Source organism: Herpailurus yagouaroundi, unplaced genomic scaffold, assembly GCF_014898765.1.
Source record: "Herpailurus yagouaroundi ecotype Mexico unplaced genomic scaffold, PumYag 199, whole genome shotgun sequence".
Taxonomy (NCBI): Eukaryota; Metazoa; Chordata; class Mammalia; order Carnivora; family Felidae; genus Herpailurus; species Herpailurus yagouaroundi.
Window position 1 is genome coordinate 708,099 of NW_024412430.1, and position 20,883 is coordinate 728,981.

General features: G+C 41.5%; 1 long non-coding RNA gene and 1 other non-coding gene across 2 annotated transcripts in view; both read left to right on the forward strand.

Moving 5' to 3' along the window:
* Positions 1–20,883, forward strand: part of LOC121013594 (uncharacterized) — a 137,351-nt gene that overhangs the window by 100,158 nt on the left and 16,310 nt on the right. Inside the window, exon 5 of the long non-coding RNA XR_005782795.1 lies at positions 9,395–9,451. This is a non-coding gene — a long non-coding RNA (uncharacterized LOC121013594). The remainder of the gene's footprint in view (positions 1–9,394; positions 9,452–20,883) is intronic.
* LOC121013812 (U6 spliceosomal RNA) lies at positions 18,296–18,401 on the forward strand. The gene has a single exon (XR_005782938.1). It is a non-coding gene; the product is annotated as a U6 spliceosomal RNA (small nuclear RNA).

Sequence of the window (20,883 nt, forward strand, 5' to 3'; positions counted from 1 at the left end):
TGCTTCCAGATCTGTTACCAGTTGACAGAAGACAAAAAAATTCAAAGCTGGCTTATAGGTGAGTCTGTAAAATATGCTGTAACCAGACAAAAATCATTGTTGCTGCAGTCTAGAACCACTGAGGTAGCCCTTAAAAAGAGTCGTCAAAGAAAATCACATAAGTGGGATGAACTTCAGATAATACATCTGGTTATCTGTTTTACTTGTAAGTAGATATGTCCTGAGGTATGGATCTACGTTATCTTTTTAGCAATGGCTAACGCTTTGGCTATGTTGCTCAGGAACTCAGAACAAACACGATTATATGATGATCAACAATGAGGTTTAGGAGAAGATATGTAGAAAGACTCCCTGTAATAATATGAGCATATTTATGTTCCTGTGAACAGTCCTCAAAGGATATCCATGGAGAGGTATCTTGTAATATTCAAGTGGATAAGTTGATGTTTTCTGTTGATGTCAGTCTCTTCTCTGAACTGCTCGGATGCTTGCTTTACAAACTGGCCTCTAGTGGTGGGAAAGGAAGCTTTGCATGGATGCAAAAACATGAGCCTCCCCTCATTAAAGTTGATATGGCTGCCTAGTTCCTAAGTACCTAACGTATCAACAGCAAAGGCCAATCCTGAGCCCCTCACTTGATACTATTACACTACCAGGGGTCAAGCTATCCATCTGGTAACAGTTTGATTATATTTCATTGCTTTTCCATCCTAGGTTAGGGGCAGCAATCTGTACCTTCTAGGATACAGCCCAATTGGCTCATGGTTGTTTTACATGTTTAAGTATTTTATATGCACTACGATCATGGACTTAGTACTTTACTTATCATGATAGTATCCCATACAACATTGCTTTTGACTGAAGAAATTATTTTACATCAAAAGAAGTGCCCAAAAAATTAATTAGTTTTCTTTTTATATCTTTGCTTTCAGAAACAGATAGCCTGGGGTATCTGGGTGGCTCACTCAGTAGTTTAAGCCTCTGACTCTTGAACTTGGCTCAGGTCATGATCTCATAGTTCATGAGTTCAAGCCCTGTGTCTGGCTCTGCACTGACAGAGTGGGGCCTGCTTGGGATTCTCTCTCTCTCTCCCTCTCTGTCTCTCTCTATGTCCCTCCCTCGCTCAGGCCCTCTCTTTCTCTCTCTCAAGATAAATAAATAAACTTAAAAAGAAAAGAGAAGCAGATAGCCTGATAAAATGGTGGACATTAACTGAAGATAAAATGGTGGACATTAACATTCAGCATCAGCACTAGCTAGGAGACAGCATTCTGTGAGTTTAAGTTGTTCTCCTACAAGATACAGCATTTACTTTGAACTAACGACCAGCACATGACACTTTTTCTCTCACGGCTGGAATTTCCAAGGAGTATTATTCCAAAGGAGTATTATTTCCACCAGGGAACACAACCCCTGTTCCATTGGATTGGAGCTCTTTTTGTATCCTCATGCCATTGATCCAGTAGTCAGAGGAAGGTGATTGGTTCTGGCTGGGTGATTAATTCTGATTGCCAAGGGTAATTAGGGTTGCTTCTACACAGTGGGGATAGATAGAAACTCAGAACCTGGTTCTTAGATCCTGCGCATTAGTGGATTCACTAAAGTGTCTCTTAGTAATTTCATGTCTAATAATAAATGTCAACGGAAAACAGTAGTAACCCAAGAATAGCAGAAAGCTGTATATGCAGACATTTCAGGAATGTTTGCAACACCCCACCAGTTAAAGAATCCTCACCAAAGTGATGACTTAGGGCTAAGGTAACATTGTGTTTGAAGAATATCAATGAGGAATGATAGAACAACTTTGGAAAAGACTTTGGCAGTTTTCTTAAACAGTTTATTGCTGATACATGATCCAGCCATTCCACTCCTCGATATTCACTCAAGATAAAAGGAAATATATGCCCATATGAGGACGTGAATATGAATTTTCATGGCAACTTTTATTTGTGATAGCTCCAAACAGCACATAATGCAAATGTCCATCAACAGGCGAATAGATAATATGTTTTTATCTATATGTGTATAGGTATATATGCATATAAAATATATTACTACTCAACAATAAAAGATATTGCTGCACAAAACAGCATGGATGAGTATCAAAATAACTTTGCTAGGTGAAGGAATCCATACAAAATACTCATGAGTCCTAACATTTATATAAAATTCATTGTGACAGAAAGATCAGTGGTTACTTGGGACTGGGGGGTGGGGGTGGGGAATAGGGAGAAACAGAAGAGAGGAATTTCAAAGGGATGTGAGGAAACTTTTGGCGGTGATGATTCCATTGGTATATTCATATGTCAAGATATATCGAATTGCATACTTTAAATAAATATATGCACCTTATTGTATATCAATTATGCCTCAGTAAAGCTGCCGTAAAAATATCAACCGTGGCCTTGTGATCAGTTATATGCTACACATATTCACTATGTATACATTATCCTGTTGTTTCTTTTGTTTCATTTTCTCTACCGTTTTGTTTAAAAGATGTCAGTAGGAATTACTTTTAGAAAATTAGTTCATAGGTCACTGGGCTAGTGATGGCATGAAGGGGAGGATACTTTACTTCTATATGGACATGGTGATTGATGGGCCTTTACATCTCCTCTTTTGGGAAGTGGGTGAGAACATGTTTATTTTTTGCTGGACAGTTATTCTGTGGATTCTGTGGATAATATTCTGTGAAACAGGAGAGGGAAGCTGTTATGATGTGAGAGCTAAATATGGGCAGAGAGGTGCAGTGAATGCTACGAAGCAAAATAGGGGTAGACTGTGTAGGTCGCAGATATTCATCTACTGTACTTTCCCTGCACTGCTCTGTGCACAGTGAAGACATTTCCCATATTTCCTTGTGTACCATCTTCTAGGTATGGTTGCCCAAGGGACAGTCTCAGGGGAAAACCAGAGGAAAAGGAAGAAGCCAGCATATTTCTTCTTTTTTCCCTCTATCTAGTGGCATCTTGAAGCAGGTGCATCTTCTCTCTGGTTCCTGGTCCTTCCGGGGAGTCCATCACTCTATCTTTTTAATTTTTTTTAATGTTTATTTATTTATGAAACAGAGAGAGACAGAGCATGAGTGGGGGATGGGCAGAGAGAGAGGGAGACACAACCTGAAGCAGGCTCTAGGCTCTGAGCTGGCAGCACAGAGTCCCGACGCGGGGCTCGAACTCACGAACTGCGAGATCATGACCTGAGCCGAAATTGGTCGCTCAACTGACTGAGCCACCCAGGCGCCCCTCTATCTTGTAGACCTACGAGGGGAAGCTGCTACTGCACTACTACTGGTCCTAGTTCCAGCCAGACATCATTGGCTTTCGGGTTCCTGTAACATCGCATAGTAATCTGCTGCTGTTGCTAATTTCTAGGTTGCCCCACTGCCCCAGATTTGGCTTTTTAACTTTCCCATCACTATGTAAACAATGCCCTGTACTAAATTCTCTTTGTTTGAAAAATAACTCCTTTTGTTTGAAATACCTGGACCTGATTGATAGGAGAAGTGAAGAAGCTGGATAAACAAAGAGAACACAGGTTACTTCAATTTCAGCGCAGGCTGTTATCCCAAGTGGTGTTGAGTAAACTTGTTAATCCTCTTTGATGTGGCATCAAGCTGAAGGTCCTTCTTGTCATACAAGGCCCTCCCTAATATGGCTTCTCCCTGTCTCTTCAACTTTCCTTCTGACGACTGCGCACCTCACCCCGCAATTTAGCCATTCCGAACCACTTGCACTTCCCGGAGGGTTGTTGCACTCCATGCCTTTGCAAGCTCTGAAAAGCCATGACTTTTGAAATCTGACTTATTTTCTCAAGACTGAGTTCAAGTGCCTCTTGCAAATGTGACACCTCTGCTGACACATAGACAGAATGGGTGTCTCTGCTCTTTGTGACCTAATCTGTATTCCACATATTTACATGCATATTTACCCTGCAAAACACTGTCAGCTCCTCAAGGATAAGGAATTAGTCAGTTCTGTATCGTTGCTTATGGAAGACTATCAGGTATTTGCTGAATGAGTCACTGCATAAAGGATGGTGATGAGTAGTGTTTCTACTGGGTATTTCTTAAGGACCAGCCCATCATCTTCCTGGTAGCAAGGTAAACGTTTTCAGCCATCAAAAGTGACTTGACAGCTGAAAATATCAAATAATAGCCTATGGCCACAGCCTGCCTTCTGTATAAAGGAGTAGAGCTCATTTGGAAGACATCTGTACATCACTTGGGCCCTCCAACTAGATCAAGAAAAATCTAACAGTCCGCCAGCAGCTTGCTTGTTTCATTGTGGCTTGTGTTCCAGCCCATAGCATATTGGCCACAATCCCAATGAACAAATGTTGATGAGATTGAAGGAGGGCAGGCTGTGAAAATGAAATAAACAATGGCCCTCTAACATGTTGGAATAAAGCATATTTAATGTCTTTGGAACTCACATTAACAATCATTCTAGATTATTGAGCAGACCTTCATTTTCTACTTACTGGAGTATTGCAATTGCCTTTGGGGGATTTAAGCTACTGTCCTGGCAAAACAGTTCAATCATGCTGGCCCCTTCAGTGATAGTGACATAACCACAGTTGTGCTCTCCAGGAATTTTTCCTCCTTTCTCCAAATCTAATGCATCATGAGTGTTTCTCTTGGGTAAGAGGTAAAAATGATTTGTAGAAACCTTTGAAGGCTGGGGGCCCAGTTTTCTACTATTTTAGAGATGATTTATACTTCTTTATGATCCTGAAATGCTATACTCTGAGAAGGTTTGCAATTTTTGTGGTTCTGCTGGTTTCAAACCAACCAGCATTAAGCCTATTGCATTAGCAGGATGGATTTTCATCACCCTCGCCTCTCATCTCTAGCAGGCCAAGGCAGGGTTGCAGGTTGGAGAGACCTGCCCTCCCTCTTTTCTCCTCTCCTGTGCAAGCCACTCCAAGTAAAACACAAGTAAAAACTGCAGCCTGTCAGGCCTCTGATATTCATCAGCATTTCTGAGATCCAATTGAAAAGTATGTTTTGGCTTTGCCAGGGGGAGAATGGGTGAATGTCCGCTCATAACATTTCTAGTGTCTGGAAAGATCCAGTCTTGTGCCTGAGGCAAAGGGCATTAAAAAGAAGAGCTCTGCTGTCACCTGCTTCAAATTATTTTTGCCTGCAGCATATAAGAAAAGTGTCTGTGTTGAAGAGAGAGGAGACAGGGAAAGAACGTCTGCCTTTTCTCTCCAGGTAGCCAAGAGAGCCAGGTGCATGTAATGTTTAGGAGACAAAACCTTTGCAACTAATATCAAGGGGTGATTGAGTGAGTTATTCTCACTAAGCTTTAAATGTCAAATACTGCTCTCTTCTATTTACTATTATTTTTTGACCCTGATCAAGCATGTTACTCTCAACATCAGTAACCCATACCTCAGGATAATCGTAGGGGATTGGATTATACTATTGTTCTCCAAACTGTATTTCTTGAGGTAGGCATTATAGGGGATAAAAGGTGCAATTACAAATAAGTTTAAAAGCAAAGTCTTATTGTATCCTCCTGTGTTTGTTTCCTATGGTACTGTAAAAAAAAAAAACTGTCACAAATTTAATGGCTTCAAACAACAAAGATTTATTTTCTTACAGTTCTGGGGGCCAGAAGTTCAAGATGGGTATAACTGGGCTAAAATCAAGGTGTTGGCAAGTTGTGTTTCCACCTAGAGGCTCTAGAGCAGGATTCATACCCTTGTCTTTTTCAGCTTTTAAACACAACCCTTGGATTGTGTCTTGGGCCATCTTATCTCTGCCCTCTACGCTATCATCATATCATCACATCTCTTCTGACCCTTACATTCCTGTCTCTTTTTTGTAAGAACCCTTGTGTTTACAGCCAGGCCCATTAGGATAATCCAGGACAGTCTCCCATCTCAGGACCCTTAATCACGTCTGCAAAGTCCCTGTTGCCATGTAACATATTCACATGTTTGGGATTAAAATATGGGCATCTTGGGGGATCGTTATTCTGTCAACCACACTTTCACTCATTGAAATCAACAATACTTAATACCGCATTAAGGATTCTGCAAAGTCTTATAAGAAACTATGTTTTCTTTTGCTTAACTCAGAGGGTCCCAAACCTATTTCCATTTTCTCTTTATTTCCAAGAACACCTGCTCTTATATGGGACATAGCTTAAGAAATGGAAGACTAAATAATTCGAGCTTTAAGAATTTAGTATCTGTGGGGTTGCCTTGGAAGCTCAATCAGTTGAACATCTGACTCTTGATTTTGGCTCAGGTCATGATCTCACAGTTTTATGAGTTCAAGCCTCATGTCGGGCTCTGTGCTGACAGCACGAGCCTGCCTGGGATTCTCCCTCTCCCTGTCTCTCTCTGCCCTTCCCCTGCTCACACTCTCTCTGTTTCTCTCAAAATAAATAAATAAACTTAAAAAAAAAAAGAATTAAAACCTACGATATTATTGCCACATTTCAATCCTTTCTTGGGTTAATGGGACAGGCTCAAAATGGGCTCAAAATGGGCTCTGTCACTCTTTTTATATGAGGGACCTTGGGCAAACCATATACTTACAGAACCTCAGTCTCTTCCGCTCTGAAATGGAGATAAGGATGAACTGCTTTGCTGGATTGCTATGTGGATTTGAGGCAATGATATGTGAGAAATTTCCATATAAATTATAGAAAGTCAAATAATATAAGTTTCAATTTCCTAGGATAAATAAGCTGCCATATAATAACGTTGCAACCAAATTTTCATCATAATTTTCTCCATCTACCTCCCTCATACAATTGATTAGTTATAATAACTTTTGTTTTGAGATATTCTAGAAGCTTTGGATATTCTTTTTTTTTTTTTTAAAGTTTTTTTTTTTTTTGTTTTGTTTTGTTTTTTTTTAATTTTTGGGACAGAGAGAGACAGAGCATGAACGGGGGAGGGACAGAGAGAGAGGGAGACACAGAATCGGAAACAGGCTCCAGGCTCCGAGCCATCCGCCCAGAGCCTGTCGCGGGGCTCGAACTCACGGACCGCGAGATCGTGACCTGGCTGAAGTCGGACGCTTAACCGACTGCGCCACCCAGGCGCCCCGAAGCTTTGGATATTCTTGATTGTTGTTTTTCATTTATGGTACTTTTTAAATCTAGGAACCAGGCATCTGTGATATACAGAATACTTATGTGTGTTGAATCATCTTATCCTTGTGACTAATTTGGGGGGATTATTTGAAAAGTGTTTTTTATTCCTGATTTCATGAACCATGCTCACTCCTAGGCTTTCTCTTATTCTTGTTGGTGTCTACCCGTAGACTACAAATGAGTTTTAAATGGATTATAAGTGAGTTATTAAATTATCTAGTGGTTAGGATAACCTTCAGTCATGTTCATTTCTTTTTTGAGAGTGTGGTAGTAATTTTGATTGTTTGCAAATGTCTTCTCCTTCCACACATGTGGTAAGCTGATAGTTCCCCATCCCCTGTGAACTTAGGCAGAATATACACAGCTTGTTTTGGCCAATACAGTGTGAGTGGAGGAAACCTCTGTCCCCTCCAGGTGGGAGCTTTTAAGAGCCATTGTGCAAGTCAGCATCTTCCGATTGGCTTAGAGCCTGCTTGACCATACGTGCAAGGTGGTGCTCTCTCAGCCCATATCTCCAAAGGATTATGAGAAACAGTTTTGTCTGTTGACCCACTTGGGACTTGGAGGTGTATGAAAAATAAATTTTCATTGGGTTACACTCTCTAAAATTTGGGGCTTCTCTTTATTGCAATTTAACTGGTTGAAACAATGTAGACTCCTTTAACGGATCCCCGTTACCTTTAAGCATTTGAAAGCTTATATATGAACGTTCTCGGTATAGAGAGAATTGGAAAAAGTTCCTCTTGTTACCATAGAGACAACCCAGAGCTAAAACAGTAGGGAAATTTGCAAGGAAAATAATTGAAAGATCATGGAATTTGGACCTGATGACTTGGTCCTAGTCCTATCACCATTCTGTTTCACCTTTGATACAACTTTTATAAATTGAATAGCATAAAACATTATTGAATTTTTAAAAATATCATCCCTGCCTAGGAAAGTGATTCATAATGTGTGGAAGAATTCTCACAATTAACTGCCATTGCCATGTAAGGACGTTGTAAAATTTTACTTATTCTCAGAAATTGTTTACTAAGTAATAATAATGAATTGTTTATTGAATCTCTTTTTCTCCTCTCTTTAGATCTTTAGATTAAAATCTGTTTTGATTAAATAAAGCATCTTTTGGGATTGAGTTATGGCCAAATGGCTGCTGCCTACATTGACTTGGTTTAGAGGGTGCCAGTGAAGAGAGAAGTGTGGAAATGCAAGTACTTCCTGAAGAGGAAGCCACACTGGTAAACCCTAAACCTGAGTGCAAATGGCAGATATTGGAGTCATTCCTAGGACTACTTTGTACTAAGGCGGGGAAGTGACAGTGCCCTCTTGGTGGAAGAGGGAGGAGCAGGAGGTTGCTGGGCAGTTAGACCTTCAAGAAGCTGTGGGGACAGTGGCTGGAGTGAGGGAGCAGATAAGCTCCAGTGCTCCAGAGTGAGTAAAGGCAAAGAAAACTTGAATTCTAGAAGACAAGCTTCCTACTCTGAAAATTTGCCTAGCGCCTTCCTAAACGCCCCTGAGCTGTAGCCAGACACAGGAGACAACCATTGATATCATAGCTTGCTTCCTCTTTAATCCTCCCTGTCACCTCCTGGGCCTGTATTCATTAGCAGCTCCCAAGAAGCACCATGTCTACTCACCTGTCATGGTGACTTTTGGGAACTAAAAAGATTTGGAGACAACTTCTATCCTTTCTAAGCAAGGATGGCATTTTCCATCCCTGTCCTCCTATTGAGCTTTTTTTATTTTATTTTTCTTTTTTTAAATTGCATTAGGACACTAAGTACAGGTAGTAGGAAGATGGGCTTTGGAGTCAGATGGTCAGTCAGATGGCCGGGGCTCTAGTCTCACCTCTATCAATTACTTATGATGGCAACATACTTAAGTATTTTTTTTTAAGGCTTAAATGCCGTTTCTATCTAATCACATTATACACAATGTTCAGAATGGTTCTAATGGTGAATTCCTTATAAAGACATACTGAAAATTAGTTCTTGGATTTTTCTGCTAGTAACTCTTAACGTGCCAGAGAGTAGAATTTCAATGTGATATTACATATTCTGGCTCACTGAGAAGGTTAGCACCATGGCAAAGTTCTAGCAATTATTTATAGACATGTGGGGGGGTGTGGGGGGGGGAATTGTGTGGCTCTCACAGTGGTCTACTCTCGATATTCCATCTGCCGCAGGAGGTCCAAATGGGACAAACAGGTATAGATACTGTGGGTAAATTCTTTTGCAATTGACAGCCCATCTTCTTTTTTTTTTTTTTTTCTGCAGGGCCCACACTAAGAGTGTTGCAAGCATGGCATCTACTTATGAGGAGGAATTTAGGATGTAAGCTTTGTTTTTTGTTTTCTTCATCATGATGAGAAATAAGAATCCAGGGGGTGGCTGCTCCAAATGCTTCACAGTTTAATGAAGCTAAATTTTGGCCAAATTTCTCTTGAGCTACTGTGGCAGATTAAGGATGGACATAAATTCTTTGATACTGCCTCCATTGAGAGTAGAGATCTATTGAATATGGGATGGTTTGCGACTGCTTTGACCAATAGCAAATGGCAAAATGATATCATTCAAGTGTCAGCTGTTTGAAGGAGGACTGGCATCTTCTAAGTTGTTGCTCTCTTGGAAGCCAGCTGCCAGGCAGGGAGACTACCCTGAAACAATCACTTTGAAAGAATCCCAGGCCACATGAATGAGTCCCAGAGAATACGACATCATGGAGAGAGAATGAGGGAGGGAGGGAGAGGGAGAGATGGAGGGAATGTCAAGGAATCCTGGAGTTTCCCATATACAGTAAAGAGGCCATCTTGAAAGTGGACCCTCAGTCCCAGCCTTTAGCTAATACCATGTGGATCAGAGACCAGTCACCCAGCCAAACTCATTCTGAATTACTGACTCATAAAATTGTAAGTGGATAGAGTGGTTATTTTAAGTCATTTGAGGTAATGTAAGTTTTGGGGTAGTTTGTGATGCAGTAATAGATAGCCTGGTAAATTGGTTTTATAATCCTAAATTCCGTCATTGTTTTTAAAGTTTAAGGTTTGTTTTTATCATTAATTCCTTGGAAATGGTTATCCCATTTGAATTAAGAGAATTTTTAAGAGATTTCTTCACAAGTTGTTTCAAGGAGTTAGGGGGTCAGTGTGTCTCCAGGAAGCTGAGGTAACAGTGGGGAAACTGGGGCAGCTGCAGAGAGAAGAGAACATGGGGAGGATATGAGGAGCCAGAGAAAGGACACAGGGCCTGAGGAATGTTCGGTGTGGCACCCTCCTCTATCCTGGGTGCTCCGACCACCATGCCGAAGCATCCTGTTTCTTTGAGTTATGTGTGGCCTGATGAGAAGCATCCGTTCACCGAAACTGGCTTTTATCTGTTTGCTTCCATAATGTGCTTGGCCAAGTGATAGAGCAGAATCTGTATCCTACACTATTCCTTCTTTGGCAAGCCCTTCCTATTTTTTCTTTTTTCACTGAGCCTATCGGCTCTTACCTATCATGTGAGACAGCTCTGGGAGAATTCCTCCCGGATAATCGAGATGTTCTTCCTCCTTTGTGCTCCCATGGCAAAACCTGAGCTCACCTCTGGCATTTAAAATGCCATATTGAATCATTTGCCAAGGTTTTGGTTACTTCCAGGAATGGCATGTTTCCCAAGGGCAGGAAACATTTCTTGTTTATTTCAATGTCTACCAAGTGCATAGAAAGGAATTTGGAACTTAAGTGCTCCTTGAGCACTTCATTGCACAGAACTGAAAGGAACCATCTTGTGCAGAGGTCATTTCCCTAGTGATTTCTAAACTACTGAGCCCATTATGCTAAGCAAGACAAGTCAGACAGAGAAAGACAAGTACCTTATGATATCACCTATATGTAGAATCTAAAAAAAGGAAACCTGTAAAAAGCAGAGTAAAACGGGGCACCTGGGTAGCTCAGTCACTTGAGCATCCAACTCTTAATTTCAGCTTAGGTCATGATCCCATGTGCTCTCAGCACGGACATTCTCTGTCTCCTCTCTCTCTGCCTGTTCCTCACTCTCTCTCTCTCTCTCTCTCTCTCTTTCTAAAATTAAACAAAGCAAAACCAAAAACAAAGAGTAAAACGTGGTTATCTGGGGATAGGGGGATAAGTGGTAGTGTTTAAGGGTACAACTTGTAATGAATAGCATATAAGCCCTAAAGATCTAATGTGCATTATAATGATATAGACAGTTACTGTGCTATAATTATGTAATGTGATAAATATCACTGCATTGGCAACCATGCCACTATATAAATGTACATAAATGTATCAAAGTTACACACTATACACCTTAAACTCACACAGTGTTGCACATCACATTTATGTAAAAACAAGCAAACAAAAACTGATGCTGTTGAGACCATGGGAAACCTGCCTTTTGAGAGTAGGTAGGCTTTCTCTGAAATCAGTTCTTACTACAAAGAACTAATTATCTTTTCCTCCTCCTCACCTCCCTCATTTTCTGGAAGCTTGTCTTTCTGTCTTTGTGGGGTTGTAACAGCACATACCACATCTTGAAGGGGAATGATATGAAGGTAACTTGGGGCACCTGGGTAGCTCAGTCGGTTGATCTCATGGTTCATGAGTTCGAGCCCCACATCGGGCCCTGTGCTGACAGCTTGGAGCCTGGAGCCTGCTTCAAATTCTGTGTCTCCCTCTCTGTCTATCCCTCCCCCATTCATACTCTGTCTCTCTCTATATGTAGCTCTCAAAGATAAATAAACATTAAAAAAAAAAAAGGTAACTCAGTTGGGAACACCTGGGTGGTCAGTCGGTTAAGTGTCTGACTCATGATTTCAGCTTAGGTCATGATTCCAGGGATCATGGAATCGAGCCCTGCGTTGATTTGTGGGATTGAGCCCTGCATTGGGCTCTGCACTGGGCATGGAACCTGCGTAAGATTCTCTCTCCCTCTGCCCTTCTCCCCTGCTCGTGCATGCTCTCTCTCTAAAATTAAAAAATAAGTAAAGGTAACTCAATCTGGAGCCATCCTTAGTAAGATTGATGCTTACTACCTTTTCTGTCTCCTTTCCACGCTCTCCTCCTACTTCTTTCCTGTCTTTTTGTGGGACCATTTTCCTCATTATATTCCTTTGTTTTCATTATGGGGCATGATGAGATAAGACTGGTCATTTGTTCTTCCTCTGCTTCTTCAGTAGGGACAGAAGTGCACAGGCATCCTCAGGCTCTGATTCAGCAGAGACTCTCTGGTCCCCATTTCCTCAACTGTGCAAGAAGCAGGGTAATTAAATAGTTCTCAGACCGGCTAATGGGATAGAAGCAAACTCGAGGTGCAATGGTAGGTGTCAAAGCACTTTGCAAAGTGAACTGATATATAAAGACTTTGTGCGTTGCGTGAGTTCAGCTGGTCCCTGCCTATCACTATCTAATTGTGTAATTGACCCCCTACTACTCACCTAGTGTTGTTTCTGACCACAAATCCTTGAAACAATTAAAGTCTGCATGTTAGATTTGTCTTCAAGGATTTCCAAGGCCTGCCACTGTGGCATTAATGGACAGAACCAGAGAAGCGGAAGCAGTGTTTGATGAATGTACTATAATTGCTCTTTGGTATGACATAGTAATAGGAAAATTCATATAATTGACAATGTAAAGGCCCCTACTGTTAGCAGCTGCTTTAAATTTAATGGAGCTGAGATTGTTAATAGTCTTTTCTTCACAGGGGTCTTTCCTTTGGCAGCTATAGCACAGAGCTAGCTTGTCCCGTCCTCTAGACTTTCCCTCCAGGCCCACAACCCAGCTCACTGTGACGGAAGATGATAGGGAATAGGTCCATTTGCACTTTTTTGTCTTGTCTTAATTATCTGGTGGAACCATCGGTGTGTGATACATGGCATTCCCTCCCTGGGGAGGGACTTCTCCTTATGCAGCATGATAGTGTAGAAGGACAGTTCTGGAACTGAACCAGGGATGTACCGTGTACTAGCCACGAGTTTGGGACAAGTTACTTAACCTCTCTGAGCTGTAATCTCTTCTAGACAATATGAAAACTAAAACCTACGTAATGTAAAGTGACTGGCACGGAGCATGGAATGTGTTTATCAAATGTCAGCCTCTCCATACGTCATACCAGTCTTCCAAAATTAGCTAAGTCCTACACTACCAAGTTTCTCTAAAGTCTTCACTCTCTGGTTTGCCACTTTTCTCACCAAAACGACACAGCAATCTGATTACATTACAAAATTCCTTAGAACTGTTTCCCCTTCCCCTGCAAGGACTACCTTATTTTGCCAAACAACCAATATGGGTCTTAGGTTATGAAAAACAATGCAGAAGATTTAGCATAGGGAGTCTAGCTGTTAGAAACTTGGGGTCATTACCATGGATTAGGTTGATTAGCATAGGATGGATTCATAGGTGCAACTCAAAGCCAGAGTAAAGCATTAAGTAATTCTACTTAGACATCGATGCATGTCTTTTGAATGAAAAACATCAGATTATAAAATTGTGTGTGCACGTGTGTATGTGTCTAGGAGAAAAAGAAGAGGGAGGTGGGAGAAAGAGAGAGACAAGAGAATTCTTCTGGGGCTCAGGCGCCTGCAGGAAGAAGCGTGTTTAGTGCAGTTTCTCACTAGGTCTACTCTAATTGTTCCCCTTGACTGCAGATAAAGCTTATTTATTTTTTCCTTTTTCCTTTTTTTTTTTTTCTTTGTGCCTGTCACTAGCCTTCTCCAGGTAAACAAAAGCCATAGGTGCTGACTCCATTCTCTCTGCAATCATTCAGACCAGTTTCCTATGTAGTGATTTTGCAATTAGTATTAACTGGGGACTACATCATTTATCCGGGGAACAGATGGACATTAGAACGTGCCCAATTTAGACCAATAGAATATTTATAGACCGCTGCAATAATAATTCAGGAAGAACACTACAGTTTCCTAACCTTCTTCTAGAAGAACTCTAGAGTTCTAGAAGAACTTTCCTAAGAAGGAAGTAAGGTGTGTTGATTTTATTAAATTCCTTATTTCTCTTACTGTATGAGCTTCTCCCTTACTAGCTCCTTAATGTGTGTGCTACTGAAAGTAACCATCATTTATAAGTATTATTGATTTTTTTTTCATGTCTTCCAGTCACCTTTATGTTTGAGAAAGAGAGAGAGAGAAAGAGTGCAAGTGGAGGGAGGAGCAGAGAGAGAGAGGGAGACACAGAATCCAAAGCAGACTCCAAGCTCTGAGCTGTCAGCACAGAGCCCAATGCGGGGCTTGAACTCTCACAAACTGCAAGATCATGACCTGAGCCGAAGTAGGATGCTTAACCGACTGAGCCACCCAGGTGCCCCTGCCAGTCATCCTTAATCAAAATATTCTGTCACCTCAAAGTCTTCCACTGGAAGATACTGCTTGACATACAAGCTCTTAATGGTTGGCATTCAACACTCTACCCAGCCCTTGTGCTTTGATGAGCCCTCTGAGATGGTATACTACAACTCTCAGAAGCATGTTTTCCCCTCGAAAATGTAGTTTTTACTCTGTTGATACTTGCTTTTGTTTTTGTTTCTTTTCTTCACTTTTTTTTATAAGTTGTTATTATCTGGAAATGCAGTAATAGGTGGCAAAAAAGGTATCACTCTACAAACAAAAGAAGATCAAAATGTTGCCATCCATTAAAGGACAAATGGAAGATGTATAGCCACTTAGGTGTGTGCCAGCAATTATAAAACAGGGAAAATGGATACATTCTCTGAGATATGTCATTTCCCTGAAGCGAAAGTGAGCACTTGGTGATATATACTTATAATTCTGATGGATTAATCTTTGCCAGTAATCATCTTAACACATAACTTTGCAAATATCTTGAGGAATCGTGTATGTCTGCCAAATGTTTGTGCTGTTGGTGCAATTTAGGGTGTCCTATATACATCGTTAGTCCCACTAATGTTTGGACACTCCTGTTGGGGCAAAGGCAATTCTCTGGAGATGGGAGCAGCCATGAGTTGTTATAAGCAATGTGCACATGTATACTGCCTAATAGAAGACATCTGCGTGGGGGACCACAGCATTCTTTACTATCCATTCCTTGTACTTCTCATCAAGTGATACCTATATTAAGTTTATGCCTTTTAAGCACAGCTTCTTCAGGGTTTGGTCATATTTAAAAAAAATTTATTTTTAAATGTTTATCCATTATTGAGAGAGAGAGAGAGACAGAGACAGAGAGAGAGCGTGAGTGGGGAAGGGGCAGAGAGAGAGGGGGGCAGGATCTGAATCAGGCTGCAGGCTCTGAGCTATCAGCACAGAGCCTGATGTGGGGCTTGAACTCACTAAACGTAAGATCATGACCTGAGCTGAAGTCGGATGCTCAACCGACTGAGCCACCCAGGCACCCCTGGTCATATTTTGAGTGAAACTTATAACTATAGTGTTTGCTGCTACACCTTCTTAGGTAAAATGTGTTTGTCTGAGATGTGTTGGTAGATCAGACACTCTATCAGCCCTTGGATAGTGGTGCTAGCTAAGATCATGTGGATCCAAAAGGCAAATGCAGAATATGTGTTGATTTTGGTGAGTGATGAATAGCTGCCACTACTGGGGGACAGTGTGAAGAAGAAGTTTTACTTGCTTCAAGCGGCTGCTTGGTTTTCATGAGGGGTGGTACTCTTCGGAGATTTCAATTTTGTTCTCTTTTGCTAGTAAGTGGAATATTGAAAAGGGCAGGAATTAGACTGGTTAGTATCAGTGAGGGAGGTCCTGCTGTCTGACTCACAAAAAGTCTATCTCTGCCACTATGGCCGCTCTTTTTATGAGTTCATCATGCAAGCACCGTAGTGGTCAAGCTCAAAGGTTAGAAGATATCTACTCACTGAGTCATCTTGTTTGTGAAGTGTTTAATGCCTCTTCTGAGGTGGACACACTCTGCTCAGCATTAATGTGTCATACGAAGATCCTCATATTTTATGCTCACTCTCAAAGATTCATTTGCCTGACACATCCCCAGATCTCCTTGTTCCCCGTCCTTTGATCTAGTTCTTTACAAGCCATTGACCAATCAGTTAAGCTATTTCTGCCTTCTTGAGAATCGATATATACGCTCCCTTTTGTCTACTGTCTCTGCATTCCAAGCGCATCACCCCTTGTAGTGTCTGAAGCTCTGCCAAATGGGAGGCTTTCCCCGTGATGGTTTTTCAGGGCTTCCCCTGAGAGGTGACATGGTGCAGTGATACTTTATTTTTTGTTTGCATTCACTTAGTAAACTGACCCATCTGTGAATCAAGCTTGTGTATTTCCTCTCCCATCAGTTAGTTATAGAAAATGCCCATGTGACAAGAGTGTGAGCTGAGACAAAGGCACCAGACAAACATGGGTTCTGACAGCTGTTCATTACCTTATTTGTGTCTCCTGGACCACCTTGAGCCTGATTTTGCATGTACCACATCTGCTTGATTAATGATTGCTGCTAGAACGCCCCAATGTTATGATTTGGTGGATCTGAAAGTATCCAATTTATGATGAGTAATTCTGACCATACAGTCACTTAATTCCCGAGGGCAGATGTGCAGTTTCTAAAAGATCTAGTATTATCCCAAGACCTATTTTTTGAATGGAATATAGTTTTTCTGCTACATGTGACATGACATTGACTTTCTTCCAAATCATAGGAGTTTCTGCTGTGGCCATCCTGTTGGGTCTTCCCAGAGTCCTACACAATGTCTTTCTCTACCACGATCTGTCTAGTATCATGGAGTCTGCTGAGCCACAGAAATAAAATGTCAGCACTTCAGAACCAAAACCTGAAGTACTACAGAGAACTATTTTTTTCTGGACCTTAACAGAAGTTGATAATAGCCTTTAAATCAACATGGTGAATTGGTAGTTTCTGTATTCCTAATGCAGAATATACTGCCTGCAAAACCCAAAAAGAACCTATCAAAGGTTGGGTTTCATTCTTTGTGGTAGGAAACATGACGTATTTCCCCACTCTCTGGACTGGATATGCATGTCTAAGGCATCCATACTATTTGCCACTTCTTGCTCATCAGCTTCAATTGACATGATGTAAATTCTCTCCAAAATATCCAGAAAGTTGAAGGTTAGCAAAATATGCCATCTCAAAATATGCCACTTTGGCATAGGCTTATTTTGAGCTGAAGGCAGTTGAAAAGAAGTAAATATAAGAGTATCTCTTTGCCCTCCCCTTATTCGCTTAGAGGCAGGATACAAATTTATAAAGGTGTTTCCCTTTCCTTCTCTACCAGGAAGGACAGAAGTTAACCACCAGAGATAACCAGGTCCTTATCGGCCCAGAGAGGAAACCAAAGGAATCTATATAACAAACCTTGCAACTAGCCCTTATCTACCTTTAGTTTCCCCATTTTTTTTGCCTTCCCACAGAATGCTGCCCCTGGAACTCAAAGTCTCTTACCTTTGTCTTGTACATCTCTAAAAATATATTGCTCTTTTGTTAAGATGTTATATAAACCCACATTCTAACCACCCCTTTGAGTTACTCATCTCTGAGTGCTCCCAAGTACATGCACAGTGCACAAGTTAATAAAGTTCTGTTTTTCTCTTGTTAATCTGTCTTTTGTCAGGCGAATTTACAGAGCCCCAGACAGTGAACCTCAGATAGGTAGAAGGAAAATAGTTCCCCTTTCCTACACAATCCAGGTCCCTTCAATCTGTTGTATGCCAGAGGTCATGAAAATTAGCACAACCTTGGGATAGGACCGTGAATGTGTATCCCATGTGTTTTTGTTTACTCTAATTTCTGGGGCGGGTGGGGGTAATTTCAAGGGCTACTACTTTGCTTTCTTACTACAAACATTCCTAATCTATAGGTCAAGGAACCCATTTGAAATTTCTGCTAACTGCTAAATATGTGCACTTGAATTACCCATTTGGGGAGCAAGGAAGAGACAACCAAGCGGGTCCATAGAGACAGTAACCCCTCCTGTGGGATAGACCTGGGTCAGAACTCCATTTATTACCTTTACTAACTGAACTCCTTATACCCCTACTGTAATGCAGAGGAAAGCAAGATGGCACATGGATCTCCTGGTATCAGATTGAACTTGGATGCTGTATTTGACAAACCTTGAAAAATCTGGAAATTCCCCTTTCCAAGTGTGCCATTACCCAAGTAAATGGCTATGGGTCCCACTTGGGAAGGATGGAAGAATCACTGTTGTATGTAATTGCTGGTGTTAGCTTCAGCAGCACGTATACAGAATTGGAAAGATACAGAGAAGATTAGCATGACCCCTGCGTGCAGATGACATGCAGATTCATGTATATACCTGCTGCAGTGTCAGAGATCCCTTCATCATCTGGACCTGGATGCTCCTTCAGTCAGTGGGTCCTGCATCTGGGAGTTGACTCCAGTGTGGAAACTGGGCAAAAGTTTGTGACTTTCCACTGGGGAGTGTTGCCTTCTACTCATCTATTCCTAATTTTTCTGATAGATATAGATATTTAGATGTAGATTTGACAGTACCCTGGGCAGTTGGCTGCTTATTGATCTTGCCTCTAGGAACACCACGTATTTCAAGGCATCTCTAAGACCGTATTAAGTCAGACCCCTCTTGGCTGCCATTCAGACCTTGCTAACCATGCTATTCCAAGATCCTATCATCCCCTTTGCTTCTAGGGAACTCAGTTCTGTAACAGCTACTAATTCAGCCCACAGAAGACAGGCATTACTGAGCATTGCAGTGATGTTCCTCCCTAGTTCATTCCTTATTGCTTTAATAAGTGGAGTGCTCTCCAGGCCCTCTTAAAGGAAATGACCAGCTGGTAGGTTTTCCAGTTGTATATAATAGATCCATTCTAGCATACTTAGCTCTCTAAGCCTTACTGAGCTCTTTCTCACCGTTTTCCAGAGCCTCTCTAATTTAATGCCAGCTGTCATTTTTTCCAAGCCTGTAGAACCATCACTTAGAGTTCTTGCCAGGGAGTTAAATAAATCCTGTTTCACTAGCGAGTTCCCTCATATGGTAAATCTTCCTTCATCTAGCTTTATATGCCACCTTCTTGATCTGGCATCTTCAAGACTCACTTCCAGACATATTTTCCCGGTTCCTGCCAGCACGTTACCCATGTCCTGTAGCAACTTTGATGTATAATCCCTCCTAGTCCCTGACACATCCAGCACTTCTCCAGGCTGGCTATGCCGAGGTTTGATCACATTTAAGGGCCTGATCATATTTAAAGTCCAGGTGGACTTTAAGAGAGCAGATCCTAAGGAGGTTATTTGTTGTCTTGTTTGGCACCTACCTCATTTGAGGCCTCTGCAGAGTCTTAAACAAGGTGGGTTTTCTCTCTTCCAAAAGAAGTAGGCCACTTCTGCTGGCCTGGTGGGCTCAGAGAGATTAAGGATACGAAGTTCACTGGTTCATCTACCTACATTGTCTTCATCTCAAATCTCAGAGTTCCACTCTTTCCCTCTCTGGGTGCTGTACTGGTATAGGAGATTTGCCTAGGCCTAGAATTCTCTAAAGCTCTGCCAATATTATACTTAACTTCTCTGTCTAATCTTCAGCTGTTTCCACCCTCTGGCTTCAGGTGATGAGAATCTTTTCGAATGCTACCACGGAGGCCTCTGACACTCACACTTTACTTTGAATTATTAAGAGGTCTGAACCTGTCATTTTCTTTCTTCACTAAATCAATGCTACTTAGCAACAGCCACTCAATTTCACAGTCTTTGCAGTTGCTCTTTCCCCATATCTCTCCAGCGCCTGGGAAATTGTACCAGGCAGTGCATTCCCTCCACCTGCATCCCATCCCCTTCTCCTCACAGGGAAGTCTTAGTAGTTGCCTGCTGCGGCTTCCCAGAGACTGTATCAGTCCATCACCTACCACCTGTGATCCAGCTGGCACGTTAGATCCAACTAGAAATGTCTATCCTTAGCCTCTGCTTCTCAGATATATATCTGATACAAAGCACCTGAGGTTGAGTTTCTTAAAAGTGGAGACCAAGATGGGGATTCTCATTCAAGTAACTCACTAGAGGAGTATTCTCAGGAGAAAAGAAGTGAACAATGCCTGATAGAGCCAGGCGTAAAAGCTAATCATGAATGTGGTCTCAATCAAAGACTTAGCTTTAGTCTTTGAACCCAGGGGAAGCTTTGGAACACATGTGGCAACAAATAACCTCACCCTAAGATCAAGAACCAGTCTTTCATCCCTTAGTACCAGTCAATTATTGCCTGAAGTTTGTTGGGTGGGTACCTTGTAGCTTTCCAAGTGAGGAAGCTCCCATTCGGCCAAGGATAATGCTCTAGATGAAGGGTCGGCTGTGAGTTGTTATCAGCTAGCACTTGGAGCGCTAAAGGATGGGCACACTGGCAGATGCAAAGGATCTGTGCACTGCCACTATCCGTACAATAGATCAGCAGTACATCTGAGATTCCACAGTTCAAACCAGCTGTCAGATGATGCCAATATGTGGTCCAAGGACCACGCTTTGAGTGGCAAGAAAAAGATTATTTTGTTTTCAGGTTTTTCTACCTTTTACCCCCTGCATCACTTTTCCTTTCCTTTCCTTCATGCTTCCTCTTTCCAGTTATGCTGATTCTACATCTGATCTTCACACCAGCTTGTAGGACAGCATTCAGAGGATGTGGACATCTTGTAAGTTTCTTTCATCAGAAAGGGAAGAAAAACCTCAATTTATTGGTCTGTTTTTCTACTGATGCATCAGTTGCCTACACCACAGTTGATTTTAAGCAGGTTACTTCCTTCACCTGGATGAATAATAGTTCTTTTTGGTTTTTTAAAATTTATTTAT